The sequence below is a fragment of the Octodon degus genome, unplaced genomic scaffold (genome assembly GCF_000260255.1).
Source record: "Octodon degus isolate 3935 unplaced genomic scaffold, OctDeg1.0 scaffold00203, whole genome shotgun sequence".
NCBI classification, from domain to species: Eukaryota; Metazoa; Chordata; class Mammalia; order Rodentia; family Octodontidae; genus Octodon; species Octodon degus.
The window spans coordinates 2,538,933-2,555,201 of record NW_004524779.1 but is presented as its reverse complement, the minus strand read 5'-3'; the positions used below and the strand labels follow the sequence as shown (position 1 = coordinate 2,555,201).

Here is a 16,269-nt window from a genome sequence, read left to right as displayed (position 1 = left end):
ACATTTCATGTTACATAGGTCTAGATTTATCTTGGTCTTAACCATCAAGCAGAAAAACATAAAAACAAGGTATAAAAAGTGAAGCCATATTAATATGCTGAGCTGTAAAAGGCTCAAGTCAACAACTGACATTGCCAGTCCTATGGATAACCCACTACTATTATAGACTACTGGACTATATTGGATTATTTTGCTGAATTCATGCACCTACAACATTTAAATGGCAATAGAATAACTATCTCTGACAAAACTAAACAAAAAAGGGGATATAAATGAAGGACCATTTTGTATTTGTATGTACAAAATAGTTAGGATAGATATACAGCTACTTTCTCTTAATTCAATGAGAAGAAAGATTTGTACAGATAGTGTTTGGACAGAATATCATGTCTGCATCTTGTACTATGAATAACCACTATGAAGACAACAATATGCAATGTATTAATTATTGAAACTTTCCTATTAATCAGTTTTGAAAGTGTCTCATTGCTATTTGTTCTCAATAAAATTAATTTTAAAAAAAAGTAAGTTTAACAATGGTCCCAGCTAACCGTATACAGAGTAAGACCCCAGGATGTGGTGCAGGCAGAAATCAAAGGCCGCCTCACTGTCTTGATGAGCAGAAGAGACTAAGGTTGTGGAGAGTTCACTATGGGGAATAATGTGGCTAGAAGTTAAACTAGAGAAGGGGAAGCTGCAGAGAGAGAAACTTGAAACTGTTCAGAAAGTCACAGTGAGGCATTTCACTTCATAATCACACTTGAACCTGAAACCAAGACAATACTCACCTGAAATGATTTTTAAAAAGTCCACGAACTCACCAGTATAGTTCCTGTCCCCACCCACCAATTGTGTTAAAAAAGGAAAACCCAGTATTATGCTGTATGTAGTAAATTCATTTTAAATAAAAAGTATAGGTTAAGATCCTCATGGTGGCCATCTCTGAGAGCAACATCAACCTGTGCGGCTCCCACTGTGGCATGTCCATTGGGGAAGACGGGCCTTCTCAGATGGCTCTGGAAGACCTGGCCATGTTTCGGGCAGTCCCCATGTCCACTGTCTTCTACCCAAGCGATGGAGTTGCTACTGAGAAGGCCGTGGAGTTAGCAGCCAATACAAAGGGCATCTGCTTCATCCGCACCAGCCGCCCGGAGAACGCCATCATCTACAACAACAACAAGGATTTCCAGGTCGGCCAAGCCAAGGTGGTTCTGAAGAACAAGGATGACCAGGTGACAGTGATCGGGGCTGGGGTGACCCTGCATGAGGCCTTGGCTGCTGCAGAGCTGCTGAAGAAAGACAAAATCAATATCCAGGTGCTGGACCCCTTCACCATCAAGCCCCTGGACAGAAAGCTCATTCTGGACAGCGCCCAAGCAACCAAGGGCAGAATCCTCACTGTGGAGGACCACTACTACAAGGGTGGCATCGGTGAGGCGGTGTCTGCAGCAGTTGTGGGGGAGCCCGGAGTCACTGTCACCCGCCTTGCTGTTAGCCAGGTACCAAGGAGTGGGAAGCCAGCTGAGCTGCTGAAGATGTTTGGTATTGACAAGGATGCCATTGCCCAGGCTGTGAGAGGGCTTGTCACCAAGGGCTAGGGAGGGCTTGTGGGCCGGGGCGGGGCTCTGCACATTCCTGGAAGACTTGGCAAAGGTGCTCAAAGATGTACTGAGAGGAGAGAAAATATGTTTTGAGAAAAATGAAAAAAAAAAAAGTATAGGTTAAAAACAAAATGATATACCATACTAACATTAACAGAAACATGTTATATCACAATTTATGATACTAACTATACTACCAACACAATACTTAGAAGAAAGTATATGATTCCAAGTGTCTATCTTAAAAAAAAAAAGAAGAAGAAGAAGGAGAAGAAGAAGACGAGTTACAAAGAAAGATTTAGAATCTTGTGTTACAAAACAAGGAAAAGAAGAACATAGTAAACCTAATATGGGCAAATATTTAAGGGGATGGAAATATTGACCAGCCTGATTTTATCATTGCCTACTCCAAACATTAATTAGTTAATATACTGTACCCCTAAAATTTGTACAACTAAAATTATTTTTAAACTCAAAGTGACCATTAAAATGTAGGAACATAAAATAACAGAAATAGGTTCATTTAAAAATTGGAAAAAATAAAGCAAAAGATGATTATTTTTATTTTTATTTTTATTTGTCCTTAATTTTATTGAGAAAGAAATAGCAATGAGACAGTTTCAAAACAGGTTAGTAGGACTCAAAAGAAGAAATAAAAATTGAAAGATATAGCACAACTAAATGTAAAGTGAGAACTTAAGGGTTAAACAATGAAGAGAGGGCAAGAAGAAAAGCTAGGAAACGTGGCAGGGGCAAAACCATACATTTATACACACAAGATGATTAAGCCAATGGTCCTGAGAATCTCCATCAGGTTTTTGAAACAAAAAAGGGGAATATAAATGAAGGACCATTTTATAATTATTCTCGGAAAATCAATAAAAGTGATAATGCCTAGCCAAACTGATCAGGAAACTAAGACACAAATTTCTAATAACAAAAATGTAAATATGGTATAGAAACAGATAATATACATGATAGAAGATATAAAGGGAAGTTAAACACAACTTCACGTCAATGAATTCAATCACTTAGATCAAATGAGCAAACTCTTTGGAAAACAAACTGTCAATCTCTCTCAAGAAAAAAACACATAACCTGAGAAATCTTATTCAAAGAAATTAAATTCATAGTTTAAAACCTTCTCAACAGGAAACTCTGGACACAGAAAGCTACACAGGTGGATTCTAGTAAGGAATAATACCAACTCCATACAAACTCTGCCAGAAAACCACAGTCACTCTAAGAGGTCAACCTTGCCTAGCTACTAAAACCTGACAGAGTCATTAGAAGACAAGACAGGAACAGTCCAATATCTCTCATTAACATAAATAAAATAAATATGTATAAAGTTTTAGCAAGGTGAATGCAAAATAAAGAGGAGTGGCGTATATGGCTGGGGGAGGTGGGTTTATTCAAGGAAAGTGAGGCAGTTTGCCAGTCATAGCCAATCAATGCAACTCACCATATTAACAAACTAAAAAGAAATAGATAGATAAAGACTGTATGTGATTTCAATAAATGCAAAAGCAACTTGATAAAATCCAATATCTGTTTCTGATATGAAATAACCCAATATAAGACTAAAAACAGAAATTCCTCAAACTGATTAAAAGCATTAGTGTAAAGTGTGTAGCTAACATCATATTTAATGGTGAAACTGAGTGCTTTCCCTTAAAGATCAGAAACAAGACAGCAATGCCCACTCTTGCTTCTCTCAGACCTTGTCCTAGCGGTCCTAGACAGCATAAGAAGGCAATGAAAGGAAATACAGTGCGTTGAGCTTGGAAAAAAATCTGGAGAAAAGTTACTAGAACCAATAAATTTAGTATGATTGGCAGGTATAGATCAATATACAAAAAAAAAATAAGTTCTACCAATTAGCAAAGAAAATCAGAAGTTAAAGAAAAAAATTATATCATATAATTTTCTATTGCTATTGTAAAAATTACCACACATTTTCTGGCTTATAGCAACTCAAATTTATTCCCTTCAATTTCAGTGGGCTACAAGTGTGGCACAGTCACTCTAGGACGAGGTCACATTCTTGGCAGAGCTGCTTTCCCCTCTCGGAAGCACGAGGGGGCAATCAAGTTGCCCGGCTTTCCCACTTTTGAGAAGTTTCTAATTTTTTGGATGGCACTATTCTTTCTCTGCCTTAAAAAGCACCAACTGACCTTCAGTTTGGCTAAGATTTGTTAAATATAACATAAAACATAAACTTTAAGAGAATCAATAAAGTGGGCTTCCTCAAATTTTAAAATACCTGCCCCTCAAGACACAAGACAGGAACAAGACAACATCAGGAAGATGATGTCTTTTACTTCTTACACAAGAAGTAAAAGACAACATCAGGTTGGAAGGAAATACTTGCAGATTGTATGTCCAACAGAGAGCTTGTGTCTAGACTTTAGAAAGAATCATTATCATTCAGTAAGAAGATAAGCAACTGAATAAAACAATGGGCAAAAGATTCAAGTAAGTAAATCACCAAAGAAAATAAATATATGGCAAATAAGCACCTGAAAATATGTTAAACTTCACTAGTCATTGAAGAAGTGGAATTAAAATGGCAATTCTATCACCATGCACATCTGTTGGAGTAAGTACAATTTAGAAGACTGAGCATTAGAAAGAATGTGGATTCTTCAATGTCAATCATCTCAGCCACTTTGGAAACCATTGGAAATTTTCTTTAAAAGCCCATACAACCTACCTTGAGACACAGCCCTTCCACTCCTGGGAACCTAAGAAAAACATAAATGTCTGGACACACAATTCCAATAGCCAGAACATTTCTAAACCAGCCCAATGCCGGTGGGTAGGTGCAGGGAGCTAAGTTGTGGTAGAGCATATGATGGGATAAAAAGGTACACTAATACAACGTGGATGAACAATTGTGCTGAGGGTGGCCTGGCAGAAGAAAACATGCTGCATAATTCCATTTAAAGAAAAGATTAGGAAATAGACAATGATCAAAGGCAGATCAGTGGTTGCCTGAGGACAGTCTGAGGAGAGACAAGAGGAGGTCAAAAGGCTCAAGTCAACAACTTCTGACATTGCCAGTTCTGCGGATAACCCACTACTAGTATGGACTACTGGACTATATTGGATTATTTTGCTGAATTCACATACCTACAATACTTGAATGGCAATGGAATACACATCTCTGACAAAAGTAAACAAAAAAGGGAATATAAATGAAGGACCATTTTGTAGTGAAAAAAAAAATATATATATATATATCTGTATACACGAAATAGGACAGATATATAGCTATTTTCTTTGTTCAATGAGAAGAAAGATCTGTACTAATAGTGTTTAGATGAGATATCATGTCTGCATCTTGTACTATGAATAACTACTACGAAGACAACAATATGCAATGTATTAATTATTGTAACTGTCCAACTAACCTGTTTTGAAACTGTCTCCATACTATTTCTTTCTCAATAAAATTAATTTTAAAAAAGAAATAAAATATACAAGAAAAAAAAGAAAGAAATTCCAAAAGACACAAGGAAATATTTAGAGGGAATAACAATGTTTAGTAACTTGGTCCTGGGGTGGACTCCACATGCACCTTAAATTATTTTTTTTAATTCTTTTTTTTTTAATTTATTTATTTTGTGTGTGTGTGTATGTGTGACCAGCTCAGCCCACCAGGGGGGCGGGGCTGGCTGGCATGTGGTGCTGGGGGATTGAACCGCGGTCCCTGTGCTTTGCTAAGCTTGTTCTAAGTAGGTGCTTTAGACCACTGAGCCATCTCACCAGCCCCGCACCTTAAATTATAAGTTGAGTTCATTGCATATCATCTATACTCCAACACAGCTGAAAAAATATAATAAATCCTAGGAAAATATTCACTCACTAAATGAACAACACTAGAAGACAGAAGAGTAACTATATTTGTTTGGTACAGGGTCTCACTACACAACTCAGAGTGATTCTCCTGTCTCAGCCTCCCCAGTGCTGGGAGAAAACCAGCACAGCATGATGAGTCTGGAGTTCAGAGGGAGCATGGCATGCAGTACTGGGGATCAAACCTAAGTCCTTGCACTTGCAAGGCAGGTGCTTAGATTGCTGAGCTACCTCCCCAGCCCCAGAAGAGTAAATACAAAGGTAGAAATATTTTCACATAGTTTGCTGAAGCTTAAGTCTCTATAGTGTCTGTCAATTAAAATACATATTCCCTTTAAAAGAACAATTTATTTTAAGAGTTGAATCTTAAAGATTTTCACATAGATAAAAATATAAACATAGTAGATCTCTCTTAAATGCCTATCAATAGCAGAAGGGTTAAATAAAGTATAAATTATTCAGGCTACAGAATATAATTTTTAATGTTTACCTTACTGTATAAATATCTACTTCAATTATTTTAATTTTAACAGCTACTGTATGACTACATTAGTTTTTTCTACAAGTTGGAATTTGTTCAACAGGTTGTATGTGTGTGTGTGATCTAATTTTATTTATCTGACAGATATGAGTTACTCAATAGAGTTCATTTTGATTTATTGGATACATAATAATATACCTTTCAACAGAAAAACATGTGCATGTATATTTGCCTGACAGATTGAAGTGCTACAGAACTAACACTTTGTTCTTTGAGATATACATATATATTGAATGTGTTCCTGGCCTAATCATTCAAGTAAAAATCCAAGTGAGTTATTCCAGTGCCTTGAATAAATGTTACTCATTTTATAACTTTTCATTAAGGCAAAATATAAATACTATTATACCTTACATGCATCATCTATAAACCTGTAATTGGAGTATAGATATATGCAAATTATTTATACTTACATACTTACACCTACTATCACAAAGCCAAACAATAGCTAGGACATAAGAGTACAGTTTCATTTCTCATTCCAAAGCTTCCATTATACTCCTTTGCCATGAGTTCTTCTGCTCTCATCTCCAACTGGAAATTTTGTAAATTTGCTTCACTTGATTTTGCAGTTTGTGGGGCCTTAGTGCCTTTAGTTATGTGACTGCTGTTCCCCAGAAGAGTCCTGATTTCCCAGGCCTGGGGGATGTGGCAGTAAACACCCAGGCAACACAACTGCAAAGAAAACTGCACTGGAGATGAAAAGTGAACCCGCCTGCTGCAGGTCCTGCCGGAGTCTCACACTGCTTCCCCGTGCCCCTTTTATCTCTTGCTCCAGCCCTCGGGAATCTAGAGCAAGGCTAGGGGTTTAGACCAGCACCAGGAAGAGAGGGCAACCTTGACAGCCGAACTCAAGCCAGAGATGAGAAGCAATGACAGGAGCAGGGGTCCAGAGCCTCCAAAGCTTGGAGCACAGATGAAAACGGAAGACAGGTATGACAAACGGGAAGGCAAAGCTATTGTAATTCAGCCCTGTGACTCAGGGTGAGACCCCATAGCTCTCTTAGCCACACAAAGCAAGGCAAAGTGCCATGGAAACGGGCCTGGGAACAACAGCTGCAAAGGGAATGCAAGATGAAGAGCGGAAGTCGGGTAGGATGCAGAGGCAGAATCTTAATAGAACTGTGGGCAGAGACAAAGGTGATGAAATGAACAGAAGAGATGTGAGTTGTCCCAGCTGGCTTCAAACTTGTGATCCTCCTGCATCAGCCTCCCAGGGTGCTGGGATGACAGGCATATGCCACCACGCCCAGCTTCAACAAATGTATTTAAGCATCTCTTGTGTGTGCAGGGGCAGAAGACAGAGCTGTGAGCAAAACAAGGGCTGTGCTCCTGTGGCATGGAGCTTACTTTCTTCTAGAGAAAGATAATAAAGAAGAAAACAAACCCCCAAAGTTCTTAGCAAGTCAGGTAATGGCCCCTGCTTAGGGGAAATCATTCAGGGTGCTTTCTTTGATTTCAACTCCAGACAGGAGCTGGGCAAGACCTTTCTGAGCTGCTGTTTGAGCTGCAGCCTTAACTATGAGGCACGGGTGGTCCTCAAAGACATTCTAGGCCAAAGTGCTTAATAGCACTTGTGTAGCACATTTCAATGCAAGGAATTTGCTATGGGAATGTTATAGAAAACAAATCAAACATGGGAAGAAATGGCACCAAGAAGGTTCAGGAGGCAGTTTATTACACCAGTCAGTCTGCCTGGGATCTCGCTCCCAAACAGCCAGAGCCCCCATCCCACCCCTGGCAGGGATTGGGACTTTTATAAAGAGAGTAAGTGGGGAGATACAAAGACAGATTTGGCACATTTTGATTGGAGGGTTGAGTGGCATCATGGGTTGGAAGGGAGTTCAAGCATCTCAAGGTACATTGCAAGACCATCAGTTAAACAAACATGGGTTACACAGAGGAAGGAATGTCCCATTACCAGGCTTTTTTGAGCATGTCCAGCATGTTTTGGTGGGCTTTCTGGGAAGGCTTTATTTAAAATTTTAATTTCTCCTTCATTCGGTTAATCAAAAAACTCATTTTCAGAGATATTGGTATTTAAGGCTATACAGGAGGTACCGGGCCTGAGGGTCATTTAGAGGCTAACACTGTTTATTTTATAATAAAGGAGGTGAGCCAATTTAACAAGCATGATCCTATTAAAAGTATGAAGAGGAGGCCCATTAGTGGTCCTAATAGAGCTCCCAGCCATGACTCCCAGTTTCCCAAGAAGCTAAACCAGTAGGAGTCTGTCTGCCTGCCTCAATCCTGCTGGTTTATCTGTTCTCAAAGCTGACAGGTAGTCTTTCCTAACAACACCAGATTTTTAATTCCAGCCCCGACTACTATACCCTGCAAAACTCTCAAGTTTGATGGAGAAGTGAAATATTTCCATGACAAAGAACAACTAAAGAATTTCATGATGACAAAGCCAACCCTACACAGACTACTGAAAGATGTTCTAGAAAGGGACCCAAATGATCAGAACTCCACGAATGAGAACAGAAGGAAATCACTAAATAGGGCAAACAATTAAACACAGGACAAAAAGGAGTAAATAGCAGCAGGTAAATAACATGTCAATCGTAAGTCAACACATCTCACTTATAACCATCAATGTAAATGGACTCAATTCACCAATTAAGAGAAATAGACTGGCACAGTGGATTAGGAAACAACATCCAACAATGTGCTGTATACAAGAAACACACTTAACACATAAAGAAATTCATAGGCTGAAAGTCGAAGGATGGAAAATAATACTACATGCCCCATCACCTCAGAAAAAAGCAGGGGTAGCAATCCTATTCTCTGACAGTCTCAACTTCAAACCAAGAATGATCAAACAAAGTAAAGAAGGCCACTATATACTGGTTAGGAGGAAAATTCAAGAGGAAGAGGTAACACTCATAAATATCTATGCACCAAATACGGGAGCACTCAACTATATAAGACAAATCTTAATGGACATGAAAAATCTAATATCCAATGCCACAATCTTAACAGGAGACCTTAACACCAGACTTTTATGACTTTCAGGATAGGAAATGGGTCTGATTCCTTCCCATCTACCCAGATACTCATCCAGTGACCAAACTTCCATTCCTGATGGGTGGGGTCCTTAACAGTTTACTTTATGAGATTGCAGGCTCCCTGTGAGCAGCTTGGATCAGATGGAGCTGAGTTAGAGGGCTACTTGGAGACCCTCCATAGTCTATGGTGCAGGCCCACCTGGGGCGGAACCCTACATTAGTTTTGCTCTTGTAGTAGCTCTTTTTGGCACCATTCAGGACAGACATATTTGTTGTTGGTTCCATACTCTTATTCCCATTTGAAACCTTCACATCCTGTGAAATAGGCCTGGATATCCCAACCCAGGTTGTTGGTTTGAACTGAGCATGCATCAAAATAAAGATACACTTTAGGCTGAGAGGGGCTCTGTCTGGTCTGGTTGAGAATCACTATGGGGTCAGTGCCATAAAGTTGGGTTTGGGACTCCCAGTGTCCTGAGTCTGCTGGGCAAGCATGAGGCTAAACAGCCTGAGCCGAACACACAGGACAAAAGTGGCAGTCGTTCTGACCCTAAGAAATGCAGTTCTGAGTACACAGTCCAACAGTTACACCAACATAGAAGAGAACAACAGTGACCTTATGGGGGGCTTTCCAGTCTTCTGGGGGCAGAGATCTGAACCCAAGGGCAAACGCTGAAATTAACAAGAGGAGGGGAACTAGAAACCAAATTGGGTAGCAGAACATGAATCAGTCAGGGCAGACGCTCCAGTATATGATGTCCGTTCAGCTTCAGATGTGTGTAGACCTGTCAGCTTCTATAGTGGTGGGATCAGGGCTTTGATTGTGTTATCTCCTCAAGGTGGTCTTCAGGGAGGCCAATTCATCCAGGCAGGCTTTCCAGCAGTTGTTTGGGTGAGCTCTCTTGTTCTGAGAGTGATGGATCCACAGCTGGATCTCAGATACCTTCATTGCTGAGGGAGTGGGCAAAATAATTATGTGGGGGCCCTCCAGGTGGGTTGCAGGGACTCGCTTTTCCATTGTTTTATCCATACTAGGTCCCCTGGGTTGAATGTGAGTGGGGCAGTCCCCATGGGAATGACTGGCCATTCGCTATATTCACAGGTATCTGAGAAAACATTTTTCCCAACTTCGTAAGTTGTTCCCGCAGAGATGTTACCTAGCTGATGTAGGTCTCCTTGGAAACCCTTAATTATGGATGGGAGTCACCTATACAAAACCTCAAAGGGTGTATATCCTATGGTCTTTGAGAAGGGCTACAGGAAGCAAATCTATCCATGGTGTCTGGGTTTTGGCTATCCTTAGTTAAGACTGACTTTTTTTTTTTTTTACAAGAAAATAGTTTATTTTATGCTTGTTGAAATTTCTTTGTTTGTTTGTTTGTTTGTTTGTTTGTTTGTTTTGCGGAACCAGGGATTGAACTCAGGCCCTTGCGCTTGCCAGGGAAGCACTTATTCCACTGAGCCATCTCCCCGGTCCCTGAAATTTCAAGTATCAGGGAATACAGATATGAGAACTATAGGGTTCTGTATTTGATATGGATTTCCTTGGGTTTGTTATTTCTTTTTTATATCAATTTTATTGAGAAAGAAGTAGCAAAACAGGTTAGTAGGACAGTTTGTAGTGAAATATATGTGTGTGTGTGTGTGTGTGTGTGTACAAAATAGTTAGCATAGACATACAGCTACTTTCTCTGAGTTCAATGAGCAGAAAGTTTGAACTAAGTGTTTAGACAAGATATCATATCCGTATCATGTACTATAAATAACTAATACAAAGACAACAATATGCAATGTATTAATTATTGTTTTTAAAAAAAAGATTGACTTTGAAGTCCTATTAATTCTTTCAGCTTCCCAGAGCTTAGTGGGATATATGTTGTATGTAAGTTCCACCTGATTGTCAATTCTTTAGTCACCTTATGGGTTGTTTCTGCCACAAATGCAGGCCTATTGTCACTGCCTATGGTTAGGGACAGCCACATATTGGGCAATTTCTCTTAGTAATACTCTGAAGACTTCAGTGACTTTTTCTGTTCCAGTGGGAAATGCCTCTGACCACCCAGAATAAGTAAACACAAGCACCAGGAGATATGTGTCGCCTCTACATGGCTTTGTTTCTGTAAAAAATCTGTCTGTAGATCTTTTTTTTTTTTGTCTGTAGGTCTTGAAAAGGACAAAATCCAGCATGGTGGACCCTGGGTGGGGACATAGGCCCAGATGGGGGTTCAGTCCTTGCACAGATTTGACATCTCTGACTAACAGAGGCACAGAGTGAGGTTACTTGTGGGATATAATAGTAGCGGCTCAGAAGCTGATTCATAGCAGCCTTTGCTCCTGGGTGACATCATGGCACTGTATCCAGGCACTGGCCAGATTTTGAGGAACTATCATCTGAATGTCCAGTAAAGCCCAAGCTGCATTTGGGCCCAGGTGGACCCCTTCCTGCTGTGCCCACTTCATTACTTCCTTGGAGCAGCAGAGGTACCCACCACGGAGACTGAGGGAAGTTTTAGCATGCGTCTCACACTGGGCTTCCAAGCTCTGTCTCAGCTCATTTGTTCCCCAAGTGGAGCCCTCGGCTGCCCATTCTGCAGCTTCATCCATGTTGTGTTTCTGAGAGTGACAGCGTCATTTAGCTTTCAGAGTCCTTTACCTTTCAGCATCCTTTACAATGGATAATGACACCCTTTTGGTTACCAAATTGCAGTCAGAGCTAGGAAATTCCATCCTTGTTTTCAATTTGTTTTCCTTCCACTATGAGAAGCAGTGTTCATTATGTGGCAACCCAAGGACATGATCAGTAGCAAAAGCATACCCTGTGTCAGTGTAGATAGTCACCTTTTCCATTTAGCCCAGTTGAGAGCTTGTATTAAGGCCCGCAGTTTGGCCTATTGGGCAGACCAGTTTGGGGGAAGAGGCCTGGCCAGGAGCTCCTCTCCTATGGTGGCCACTGCGTAGTCACCTGGCATTTTCCATTCTTGGCTGAGCTATTTCCATCCATAAACAGGGCGTGCTCAGCATCAGAAAAGTGATCCGTTTGCAGATTGGCCAGCTTGCCAAAAGCTCATCAGTCATAGCAAGGCAGTCATGGTTGTGGTGTCAAGCTCAGTGGGCAAGAAGGTAGGCAGGTTGAGAGGATTAGCCAGACAAAAGGTGAGCCTTGGGTTTTCACAAAGCAGTCTTTGCTATTGAGTAACACCACTATTTGAAAGTCAGCAGTATCCTCGACTGTTTAATAACTTGAGAATTGCATGTGGGACTTGGACTGCCAGATTTTATCCCAGGATTAATTTTTTATCTTCTTTGATCAGGAGGAAAGTTGCCTCTAGGGCCCTAAGGCAGATCATCGCTTGGCCATGGAGTCCAAACTGGTTGATAAGTACTTGATGGGCCTTCCCCAAGACCAGTCCTCTGAGTCAGAACCCACAATGCTACCTCCCTCCATTCATCCACAATTAGCTAAAGGCTCGAGTCATATCAGGAATGCCTGGCACTGGGTGCGGACGGCACTCACTCTGTGGTTTGGAAGGATATGGTTTCTTCTAAGGTCCAGCTTAGTAGCCCTCTTTTCATTCTCTTTTCCAGTCAGCATATCATATAGACTTGGCCTTTTTGGCAAACCCTGATATCCACATTCAAAAGAAGCCCATGTGCCCAGCAGTCCTCTCTGCTGCCTTTTATTTTCAGGCTTTGGGATGAAACAAATGACTTTTTTTCTGATGAGAGCTCAAGCCCCTAAGTCCTTCTTCTTGGAGACTTTATAGCCTGTGGCCAATAGGTGGCAGGGAAGGGCCTGTGTTCCCTTCCAGCAATTTGTCTTGCTTGAGCCACAGATTAGTATGTCATCAACATACAGTATGAGCAGTTTCTTTCTCTTTCACAATGTCTATTGTATCTCTTGGATCTTATTTACTCCTTCAGTCTTGATAGCTAGGATACCTGGGCTGCTAATTTCTATTAGTTCATTGAACTGAATGTTAATGTTTATATTGTTTCATCAATCTTGCATGCCTATATCTGATAATCTGAGTAATTACTTTGAAGATGATAATATGCATGTAATAGCCATTGTTAATTTTCTATCATGTTGTTTTGAAATTCTGTATCATTTTTATTGCTTTTTCTTTAAAATAAAAAAGAGGGGCTGGGGAGATGGCTCAGTGGAATAAGCACTTCCCTGGGAAGTGCAATGGCCTGAGTTCAATCCCTGGTTCCTCAAAATAAATAAATTAATTAATTAAAAAAGAATTGGCAGGGGGGATAGCTCAGCAGTCTAAGCACCTGCTTGGCAAGTGCAAGCACTTGGGTTCCATCCCCAGTGCCACATGCTGTGCCAGTCCCAAAAACCAGGCATGGTGGGGCACACTTGTAATCCCAGAGCTGGGGAAGCTGAGACAGGAGGATCACTGTAAATCTGAGCTGTGTAGTGAGAGACTGTATCAAATAAATAAATAAATAAAAGACATTTTAAATATTAAAATAAAACAAAAAAGAATTTTAAAACATACTGTATGAAAATAGAGTTAAAGTCCGCATGTTGAAACTGGGCCAAGTCAGCAGTCCATGGTTCCCCCAAAAGTGTGGGAGAGTTCTTGAAATCTTGTGGTAAACAAGTCCAGGTAAGCCTTTCTGTCCCATCTCTGGGGCCTTCAATTCAAAGACAAATATGGGCTGACAGGTACGACTCACAAACAGAAAAAAAAAAAAAAAAAATCTCTAAGTCCAGACAGGTGAACCAGGAAACAACAGGGAGAAGCAGACCCCAGAGAGTATAAGGTCTAGGGACAGACCTTATACAGAGTTGAGGTGGTGGAGTTCACAGCACTGAAATCCTGTAACTGGCCATGTACTCACTATGCAGCCCAGGCTGGCCCTGAACTCTCTGTGATCCTTCTACCTCAGCCTTCCAAGTGCTGGGATTACAAGCAGGCATGCATCACCATGGCCAGCACTGGTCACCACCTTTCGGCTGGAGGGCTGTGGGGTCCCCATACATCAGTGACTACAGTGAGATTGGCCTTGCCAATATATCTTAGGATCAGGCCTTCCTAGCATTGCAGCCCAGAGCACAGCTTTATGCCAGGTTCTGCCGTCTGCATCATGCTATTGTTCTTTATTTTCTCAATTCACAAAAACCTTTTGGGTGATCTAAAACAGTTGGGTGGTGCTCAAGCCAGCAAAGACATCAACTTTTTGAATCTTCTTTCAAATATCAGAGGCAGATCAGGCAACAAAGGCCACAGTGACCATCTGTTGATTTTCAGGAGACTCAGGCTTGAAGGAAATACAGACTTTGTGGCTTCACAGAATCACTCTCAAAATTTGTCTGGGCTTTCCTTGGGCTTTTGAATAACTCCTGTAATCTTAGACACATTTATTGGGAGTTTTTTGCCTCCTTCTTTGAGCCCTATGAGAAGAGCAATGCTGTATTGGTCTAAGGCCTCGCAGCCCTCTGCTATTTACATTCCCAGTTAGGATGCACTTGGGGGAAAACTATGCATGGTCCATGCATGAGGATGAACCTCAGAGACAGAGACTCGATTTCAGCCAGGCTGGGGCCATGTCTAGAATGCAGCGGCATTCTTCAGTATTAAACAGGGTCAAAAGGAGTTGCTGACAGTCATCTCATCTGGGCTAGATGTGAAACAGCAGCTAGAGAGGACCTGGAGTCTGAAGCTGAGTGGCAGAGTGGAGGCAATGCCTGATAGAGCTGTCAGTGTTTCTGGCCACTGAATTGTTGGTGGCACCTGATAAGGAATCGGCCTGAGGTTCAGAAGGTGCTTTAGTGGTGATTGGCAGTGGAGCTGTGGGATCTGGGAGGGCAGGAGCTACAGTAGATGTAGACCTCTGGATAACAGAAAAGATTCTGGAGCACAGCATGGGTAGGGGGCATGAGTCCAGTGGATCAGGAGCAGCTGATTGAGCTGAGGGGCCACACAGAGCACAGCGGGAGCTGTGACAATCCCTGGTGGCAGCAGGCCTGGGAGGGTCTCAGGCAGTCTTGCAAGTTAGTTTTGATGACCACAATAATTGTTTGTCATGTAGAGCGCAGGCGCAGAGCCAAGGTGGAAGGCTTTGACATGAGTTCAGCCAAGAATAGATATAAGAGAGCTGGCAAAGGCTGGGAGGTGGCCAGGCTTGGGGTCTCTTATGCCCTCCAGACTTGCCCAATAGTCTCAAAGTTGAGACTTCACTTGGGCAGCCAAGCAAGGCACAGGTTTGGCCCACCTGTCTCACTGAAGGTTTGGAGTCTCTGAGGTTTCATTTTACTCCAAAGTTATCAGAAAATCTTATTTTCAAGTTTTTCTGCATACATCGAGGACTGCAGGTTTACTCTGGCTGGCATCTATTCTGTCTCCCTGTGACGTATGTGGTGTACCCTTGAATGGAAGCAAAACAGACAAAGGATGGGTGCCCCTCACAGAGAGACCATTCAGACAACCAAAGTGGTCAGCAGTCTTCTCAGTCAGGAGAACCAAGAAATCTGGTGGAAATCAGACCAAACATGGGAAGAAACAGCATTAAGAAGTTCTAGGAGGGAGTTTTTTACACTTGTGGGCCTGACTGGGATCTCTCTCCCAAAGAGTCAGAGCCCCACTCCTGGCAGCATTCAGGACTTTCATAGGGAGAACAGGCAGAAAGGTACAAAGGCAGATTTGGCGCATTGTGATTGGAGGACTGGGTGACATCATGAGTTGCTAAGGGAGTTTAAACACCTCAAGGTATATTGCAAGGCCACGAGCTAAACAAGAATGGGTTGCACGAATAGACCCAGAGCCCAGGCCCAGCAAGTGAGTGAGATGACTCAGGGCCCGCGGGATCCTGAATAGACCCAGAGCCCAGACCTAACGAGTGAGTGAGATGACCCAGGGCCCCCGGATCCTGAATAGACCAGGAAGGCAGGCCCGGCGAGTGAGTGAGACAACCTGGGCCCGCGGGATCCTGAATAGACCCAGAGCCCAGACCTAACGAGTGAGTGAGAGACCCAGGGCCCCCGGATCCTGAATAGACCAGGAAGGCAGGCCTGGCAAGTGAGTGAGACGACCCGGGCCCGCGGGATCCTGAATAGACCCAGAGCCAGGCCCGGCATGTGAGTGAGACCACCCAAGGCCCGCGGATCCTCATTTGACCCAGAGTGCAGGCCAGCGAGGAACCCTTCAGCAGAACTCCCAGCAAAGAGGCTAGAGGCAAGACCCACCCAGCTGATTCAGGAGCAGAACATCTTGCCAGAGAGACACAAAGGGTTCAACTC

At 42.1% G+C, this 16,269-nt stretch overlaps 1 pseudogene; it reads left to right on the top strand.

Moving 5' to 3' along the window:
• The first annotated feature begins 929 nt into the window (after positions 1 to 929).
• On the top strand, positions 930 to 1,674 carry LOC101589498 (annotated as a pseudogene).
• The last annotated feature ends 14,595 nt before the right edge of the window (positions 1,675 to 16,269 follow it).